Source organism: Lactuca virosa, chromosome 9, assembly GCF_052849685.1.
Source record: "Lactuca virosa cultivar CGN04683 chromosome 9, Lactuca_virosa_CGN04683_v6, whole genome shotgun sequence".
In the NCBI taxonomy this organism is placed as follows: Eukaryota; Viridiplantae; Streptophyta; class Magnoliopsida; order Asterales; family Asteraceae; genus Lactuca; species Lactuca virosa.
In genome coordinates, this window is record NC_136434.1 from 13,631,395 (window position 1) to 13,640,091 (window position 8,697).

General features: G+C 34.9%; 1 non-coding gene across 1 annotated transcript; it reads right to left on the bottom strand.

Moving 5' to 3' along the window:
* Positions 1-7,870: 7,870 nt before the first annotated feature.
* Positions 7,871-7,977, bottom strand: LOC145141611 (small nucleolar RNA R71). Its single transcript, XR_013722805.1, has one exon. It is a non-coding gene; the product is annotated as a small nucleolar RNA R71 (small nucleolar RNA).
* Between the last annotated feature and the right edge of the window lie 720 nt (positions 7,978-8,697).

The window sequence follows — 8,697 nt, forward strand, 5'->3', positions numbered from 1 at the left end:
AGTCTGACAGCACAATTTCGAAATTTTTGCCTTAATTTGCTTTGGATAATTACCATAAATTGTTTTTTTCATATTAAAATCAGAATTTTCTATTATGGTAATTAATATCCTAATCAATTAATGGATAATTGTCAATTTAAGATAATTACTTGTTTTATAAGATAAAGATTGATTATTTGCAAATTGATTTGAATTATCTTGTAAGAAAATAGATTAGGTCAAATTATGTGATAAATATTAATTATATGATTATTTAATTATTTTTTTTCTAATTTGATCTAAAAGATTATTTGAAAAGTTTCAAAATTTGCCCTCAAGTTTTGGAATTTAACATTTAATTAAAAGGTATTAATTTTGAAATATTAAATTCTAAACCCTAGTATTTTGAAAAGTTCAAACTACACCCTTATGGTTTTATTAATTTAATTGAGAGTTTAATTAAAAGAGATAATTAATAAATCCATAATTCTATGGTTTAAGTTTAATTAAATTAAAAGTATAATTTATTGAATTAGACCACCTAGTATTTTAAAAGTGTAAAATACACCCTTATACTATATAACATTTAAAAGTTTAACATATTATATATGTATAAGTAAAGAGTCGGTCTTACCGTTAGTAGGCCTCATTCGCGAAGCTGGTCTCTAAGGGGTGTTTAAGGAAATTGCCTATAAAATGGCGATTGAATGGGTATCCACTCTTACCCACCGCACTCTTGACTAGTGGAGGGTCATTAGCCGAACGGGTAGGATATGACACAACCTTCCTTTATAAGTATAATGTAATGCAAGTAACTAAACCTTTTATAAATTCCCAAATCTTAGTTACTTTAGGAAAATGTGGAATTGATGCTATTCCATGAAATTACACTTTGTACCCTTGCCAAGACGTTAGTGGAGCGTGTGTGGTTAACTGGCACACTAATTTGAGTCTAGCGAAGGGGGAAAAGGGTGACTCGATGTTTGTCATAGATCAATGGAGCATGTGTGGCTAACCGGCACATTGATTAGGTGACTGTAACATTGGGGGCACCAAGTATATTTGCATGGTTATCCACACCTTGTTTGTGATCCTCGGCATCCCAGTCACAAACTTGAAGGGCATAATCGAGATTAAACATGCCATTGAAAAGTTCAATGAATCTCAAAAGATCTAGGAGTTTCAATTCATTTAAAACCTAATTTTCAATTTTCGTTTTTCATGATGGAAATTGGTAAATCGTCATTTACCTACCTTCAAATGTTCTGCGATTTGGATTACGGCATCCCTCTTCCAAATTGTAGAATATTGAGTTGGATCCTAGCCTCAATATTTCATTTGGGTGCTATATTGAGGATTTTGTCAACTAACTTGAATTTCTCCCGTTTTGTAGATGTCAAAATCTAACAACTATGGTCTTCCTGAATCCTTTGGAAAAGGTTTTCCACATGAAGATGATGTTCCACGATTGGATTGTGGAAATGGAAATCATACTTCACTTCCTCCACTTCCTCCAATAAATCTCCCTGGCCCATGTGTTCTAAGACTTGAAAAGTTCAAGGTCACTCAAGCCCTATTGGCAAACAAACACGAAGATGGAAAGTATGTATGTGCTCATGTCTTGGATATGAAGTTGCATATTGACAGATTAGGAATGTTGGGTGTCGAAGTCTCTAGGAAACTGGCTATTGACTTGATTCTTCAATCACTTCCTAACTCATATAGTGAGTTCATTAGAGAGTACTATATGATGGACCACGACGTCACCCTCACTGATTTGACTTATTTGCTTATTGCTGCTAAATCAGAAATGATTTGGCGGACTGGTCAAGCAAAATTGTCTGGTAAATCAATGTCCCAACCTTCTATGGACAATGGCAACATTGGAAGTCCAGAAAAGTTTTCTCTATGCAAGAGAAAGGCTAAGTCTGAGATAGTCCCTTGTGTCATTCCTAAAGAGTCTGTGTGTTTCTACTGCCAAAAGAAGGGGCATTGGTCACGAAGCTGCCCTGACTACCTGAGAGATCTAAGAGATGGGAGAGTCAAGATGTATGACTCTACTTCAGGTAAAATCCACTATCTAACTCTATTAAGTTCCTATTTGTAGATTCTTGATACATAATGTGATGTGATTACATTTTGATGTTTTGTAGGATCGAATAAAAGAAAGGAAGCTTAAAGGAAGAGTTAGCTGAGTCTGATCACGAAGAGATGGATTTCGATCGCATAATTCGAAGATCGGATTTTTGAGCTGCTGTTCAAGAGTTAGGATAGATTGCTTAGGAATATGTAATAAGCATAGTTTTCATTTGAATTGCGTTGTAAGGACAAGTTTTTCCGCGTTTTATAAATAAATGAAATTTTGAGTTTTATCTTATTTATTTATCCTTGCAATGTTATTATTGAAAATTGATGTTTGTTTGTTTCTATTGTTAGCAATATTGAAATTGATATGATTCTTAGTTATTTGTGGTAATGTCAGAAATTTAGCAAATAAGGAAAGATTCTTATCGCCCAAGTTTCAATTGGACGGAAACTTGGAATAATGCAAATGGTATTGTATGATGAATGAGAACCTTCGTATTTAGGAAATTAAGACTAACTCCTTGTTCACATAAGTATGTGAGTCAAGTAAAGAACTAAAGGATCTAGTACGCATTGTTGTGCACTGGGTCGATTCCACCACAAAGAACGATAAAATATTCGTCATGATTTGCTAAAAGATTAGTAAACGTGATTATACTTAAAAGATTAAGTATGATTCTGAATCATTGAAAAGGTTTCAATGAATAGCAGAACGAATAAGAAGAATCAATTAGGCAGAAAGATAAAAGTTTCTCCAATCTGAAAAGATGGGAGAGTACTTAAGTATCTATTTTATGATTAACTTAGTGATTATGAAACTGTATCACAATTGATCCTCTAAGGACACCTTAGTACACTAGTATGGCTAAAAAGAGGAATCGACAATTGTTGAAATGGTTAAATCAAAAGGTGTATGATACTTCGTTCCAAAATCGAGTCTTAGAGTCGTACTCCAAAATTGTGATTTGAGTGACATCATCTTAAGAAATTTTAACACACTCATCAAATGTGAAGTAGGAAAATGTTTTCTTGCTATTGCACATTTGAAATTGGTAAGTTGTGATGTCTTGGATAAGATAAAGACCAACTAAGACCAATTATGTGTAGTATTTTCCTTGATAAGGACCTACACTAACTCTTGAATATTTGTTTTGTCAAGAAATGTTTCTTGACAAGAGAATCTTATATTTCAAGACGTCAGTGGGAGTCTAAATGATCTTGAAAAGTTTCAAGAACTAATCAAGGGTAAACCTATTGTTAAACACTAGCACACGACTTGAGTTTTGTAACCTATCGTGTTGACACATTTTTGTTTCTGTGCCATTCCAGTTTAAGTCAACTATGCATATTAGTTCTATGAGTTCTCGATTGATTGCATAGAGGCAAGGCATCCTGATCAATGGAAAGTACATTGATAGGTAGGGGTGAGCTGCTCAAAGACTTTGAAGCAATGGTGGGACCCTTCATGGCAAGAAATTAAGATTGAACAAGTTTTGTCCATAAGAGTTTGGATTTGTCACAAACATTATCTTATGATTATGGTTATGACAAATTCACATGGATAGGAACACATACACCATAAAATCTAAGTGTCATAAGGTTTCTCTCCTTCATGAAAATGATTGTGAGGAAACGCTTTCACTAGGAAGATTTTATGGAGATAGCGATTGTGTAAATTGCATTCTCAAATTCGATTATGATTACGGCATCCCTCTTCATAGTTCGAATTGTGAGATTTGGCAATTAGTTTGAACAATTAAGACTTATTGTTGTAAGTTCTGAAACTGTTTAGACACACATATGAGATATCTAAGGAAAGGTGTATGAGTTTGAGAAGCTTAGATAAAGGCTTATCATAGCATCTCGTATCAGAAAAATGAACTTTCGTTAAGGAAATCAATAAGTATTGATTTCTAGAAGTCCAGGTGTTTTCTGAGTACATGTCAAAGCTAGTGGGAGCATAAGTATTATGCTAGTAGAGTAATAATTATCATGTTAGTGGGAGCATGATTATTATGTTACAAGTTAGCAATATTAATTATAGAAAACAAAAGTTTCACTTTGCAAAGTTGCAGGGGTTGAAAAGTTGTTTTGCTATAATTAAGGGAGAGAATATTATACTTCATTTCAAATCTAAAAGCTTAGATCGAGAAATTTTAATCAAATTTAGTCAAAAGATATATGGATGTTATGTTGAAAAGATTCAACAGACAGGAATCCTATATATGGAAATATTATAGCAAGAAACTGGTAAAGTATCACGTTTTTCATGAATCGTTTCCCATACGCTTCTGGTATAGGATCGATTGCATATGCTGTAATATTCGACCGTTCTGATTTTCCAAATGCCTAGGGCACTAAGAGGGTAAAAGGACCATAACCAAATATGACTGAAATTAATTAAACAACTGTCAAGAACAATTTGAGGATCGCCGAGGATTGGTCACTTGTGGGCAGTTGGAAGTAGAGTATTGGATGGAACATATCGACATTATTATGAATAGACATGATTCTATTTAGAATGAGTTGTCACATGGCAAATATGGAAATGTTTCCATAAATGGGAGTTGGATATCAAGGATCTATGTCTAGATTAGAAACTTTTATGCAAGAAAGATGTTCAAAGGAATGTATTTTGAATGTGAGACTTCATATCTATAGAATTTCCTTGTAACAATCTCCAATACAGTACTTTGTAATATCATTAGCAAAGTCTTGGTGGCTTTGGTGCTGTGACATTACGAAAGGATTGTTGCATAAAATGTTAGAATCTAACATATTCTAATAGTGGCAAGAATTTGGTATTCTTACACTAATGATAAGGATTAGGAATTGTGAAATGAGCATCATTGGAAATGTTTTCAATTGATCTATTTGTTAGAATCTAACATATTCTAATAGTGGCAAGAATTTGGTATTCTTACACTAATGATAAGGATTAGGAATTGTGAAATGAGCATCATTGGAAATGTTTTCAGTTGATCTATTTCACAAAGAAAGGACTGTAGATAAACATAGTGTGCATGCTTAGAGCATGGGACAACTATTGTTATAATTCAACTAATAAGTTGATTATCCGAAACATTATACAATGAATAATGTGTAATCAATATGGTAACTAAATAAAAGGTGCTTTATTTATACTCACAAGTTTGAGACCATATTGGATTCGATTATTCTTGTGTTTCACTTTGCATTTTTGACTTCCCGAATAATATGATTATTCAAACTATCCACAGTCAATAAATATTTTGGAAGTAGGTACTGAAGCTAGACTGTCGTGAATTGGCTTGTAGACTGTCTAAAGTGTATTAGACATAGCAAAAGTTTGCTACAACGTTCATGAGTTCTTATGAATTAAGATTTGAGCATTGGATTAAACCCGCGCTCACTTGGATCACTTCATGGATTTTATCACGAGTGATTGGTGAGACGATAATATCTTATATTCTTAAAACTGAGACATGTGAGTTGTAATTTACAAGTCGGTTGCACATTGATAATATGTAAACGCACCAGTAACTTGGTGTTATAAAACATATTGTTGTGTGTGATTTGATGAGTGGTTACAAGCAAGCATTTGAGTCGAAGTTTATCCGTTACTTTTACCCAATGTCGGATAAAAGCGATATATGTGGGCCCCTCGATGATTTAGTGATGACACCCTAAGTGCTTGGCCAAGCCTGGACTAAGTTGATGTGTTCAATTGTAGTCTGTTTTCAGTCGTCATAAATAGGAAATCGGGAAACAACACATGAACAGAGAGTATGATTAAAATCCATGTCTCAGTTCATACGATATCTAGAATGGAGGAATATATGATCCCTTATCTAAAGGATGCGTTGTTGATAAGATCAGAGTTGACTGCGGCTTTTGAAAGCTACGATTGCTGATTAGGTCGTACTTACAAAATAGTTATTAGACTTATCCAAGTGGGAAACTATTGGATTAGGTGTCTAAGCCCATAACTATTTTGGTATGTACTTGACCCGATTATGAGCATGGTCCTTTTGGGTTGCCTTCACCATAGCAACTGATAGGATGAATTAAGGAGAAAGAGGATTAATTATGATTTATTAATATATTATGTGAATAATATATTAAAAGAGAAATCATATTGTTTAATTAATATTAGTCAAGAATTAATTAAGAATTAATTTTGTGGCTAAAAGAGATTAATTAAATAAAGGGGACTGATATTGCAATTATATGATAGTTGCAAATTGGGCTATGGATTCCTAATGGAAAGGGCATTGGACGAAATCTATGGGAAGCCCATATGATTTTCGTCCAAGGGCTTTCTAGAGGGACTCCATGGGTTGCTTAGGGCCTAAGCTGAGAATTAGGGTTTCACCTGAAACCCTAGCAGCCCTCACAAGTATATAAACACCCCTAGGGCTCCCAAAAACGTGGCTAATCATTCCTTGGAGTATCTTGGACGTTTTTGGTGCCTCTCCTCTCTCTCTTGTTCATCTTTGTTGCTACTGGTGTTTGTGACTCCATTAGAGATGCAACACTTGAGACACTAAGCTTTCAGAAGTTAAGATCAAGAAGGTTTATGATTGTTATTGCTACATAACAATCAAGGTAAGATCTAAACCCTATTTTCATATGTGATTTCGATTATAGTATGTTAGATCTAGGGTTTATGAGCTTTGGATAATTTGAATGTATAATTAGATAAACCTAGATCCAAAGTTTTAGGGTTTTACATGTGCACCATAGGATTGATGATTTGCTCAAAACCCATCAAAAACTATATAGGTAATTTTTAGCACATCAAGTTTTTGGCGCCGTTGCCGGGAACGGCTTGTTAGTTTAAAATTTATTTGCTTTAGATTAATAGATCCTGTTTGTGGGGTAAAACCTGCAAAAAGTTAAATTCTAGCATTAGATTTTTGTTTAGAACTGAAGTCACGAAGTGGGCCTTAAGCTCACGACGTGAATTCGGTTATTACACGTTTGATTTACGTTTTTAATTTCTTTTTCGTTTTTGTTTACATTATCCGCGACAACACGACGTGGTAGCCCTCGCCACATCGTGGTAATCAGTCAGTAAGAGTTTTTAATTAGGTTTTTTTCAATTTTACATTTTTATTTTTGTTTTATTGCAGTAGTACATGACCTGTGGATCCAACACACCTTTAATACCATCGCTTGAACATCCAGAGTCAGCCCTTCACAAAAAGAAGGATAAGAACGTAGGAGAAAACCAACCACCAAATAAATCACCTTTTAAATATCTTAAATCTATTTTTGGAAAGAAGAAAGGGAAGAACGGTGGTGAATCAAGTAGTTTCTCAAAGAATGAAAACAAGTTAGAAAGCTTTGAACAAAATCCTAATCCTCACGAATCCAAATACGAGTTTGAATTAGAATTAGAAAAGAAGAAAGTGAACCCGAAGACGAGCCGAAAAACGAGATGGAAAACATTGCGGATATGTCTATGGAGGCATATAAGAAGAGAATCTGAGAGGACACCGGTCCCGGTCTAGTGCAACCTGCAATTCCAGCTGCAACAACATTCGAGCTGAAGGGACACATTCTGTCTGCGCGTAAGGAGGTTCCATTTTCCGGGAAAGATCATGAGGATGCTTACAAACACCTTGATGAGGTCAATGACATTGCTGATTAATTTAACATCCCAAATGTTCCACGCACTACAGTTTTACTTAGAATGTTACCAGTCACATTCAAGGGAGCTGCAAAAGATTGGTTGAAAGCACTTCCACCCGGTGCAATTACTACTTGGGCGCAGATGCGTGAGAAATTTCTAGAACACTTTTTCCCACCTTCAAAACTTGATAAACTCAAAAAAGCAATAGCAAATTTTGAGCAACTACCGGGTGAGTCACTTTATGAGGCATGGGAACGATACAAGGGATTAATAAGGAATTGCCCCCAAAATGATTTGAATGAGCAACAAGAAGTATCGATCTTTTATGATGGGCTTAATGTCATGACAAGGCAACTCCTTGACTCTCAAGGGCTGTTAACCAAGAAAATTCTAGTCGATATCAAGGAATTAGTTGAAGAGTTTTCCAAGCATTCACGTGAATATCACAATCCCAGACATGAAGGAGCAAAGGGAATTGGGAGTGGCACTTCTGAAGATATTACTGCTATTCTAGCTATGCTAAATACTATGAACCGGAGGGTGACAAAGATGGACCAATCTATACATGCTCTTAGAGTTGGTTGTGAAAGATGCAATGGTCCCCATCTAAAAAAAGACTGCCACTTCGATGAGAACGGAAATAAAAAAGATCAAGTGTGTTACTCAAGCGGGGATAAATATGATGCAGATTGGAGGAAGCCAAGGAAAAAGTGGTTGCCATATGATGAGTATAAGAAGCAAAAAGAAGAAAAGTTTAGGCAAACTGATAGAGGCTTTTATCAAAAAGATCAACCACTAGAAAAGAAGGTTGATTTGGAGTCCATGTTAACAAGATTCATGGAGGCTTTGGAGAATAGACATAATGAGACCGAGGCAGTGATAAGAGACCATCAAATTCTCATGAGAGACCAGCAAGCTTTGTTGAGGAATCATCAAGCATCAATCTCCAACATTGAGGTTCAACTTGGACAGTTAACCACTTTGGTTAATGAAAGACTTTCTCCAAAAATTCTTGA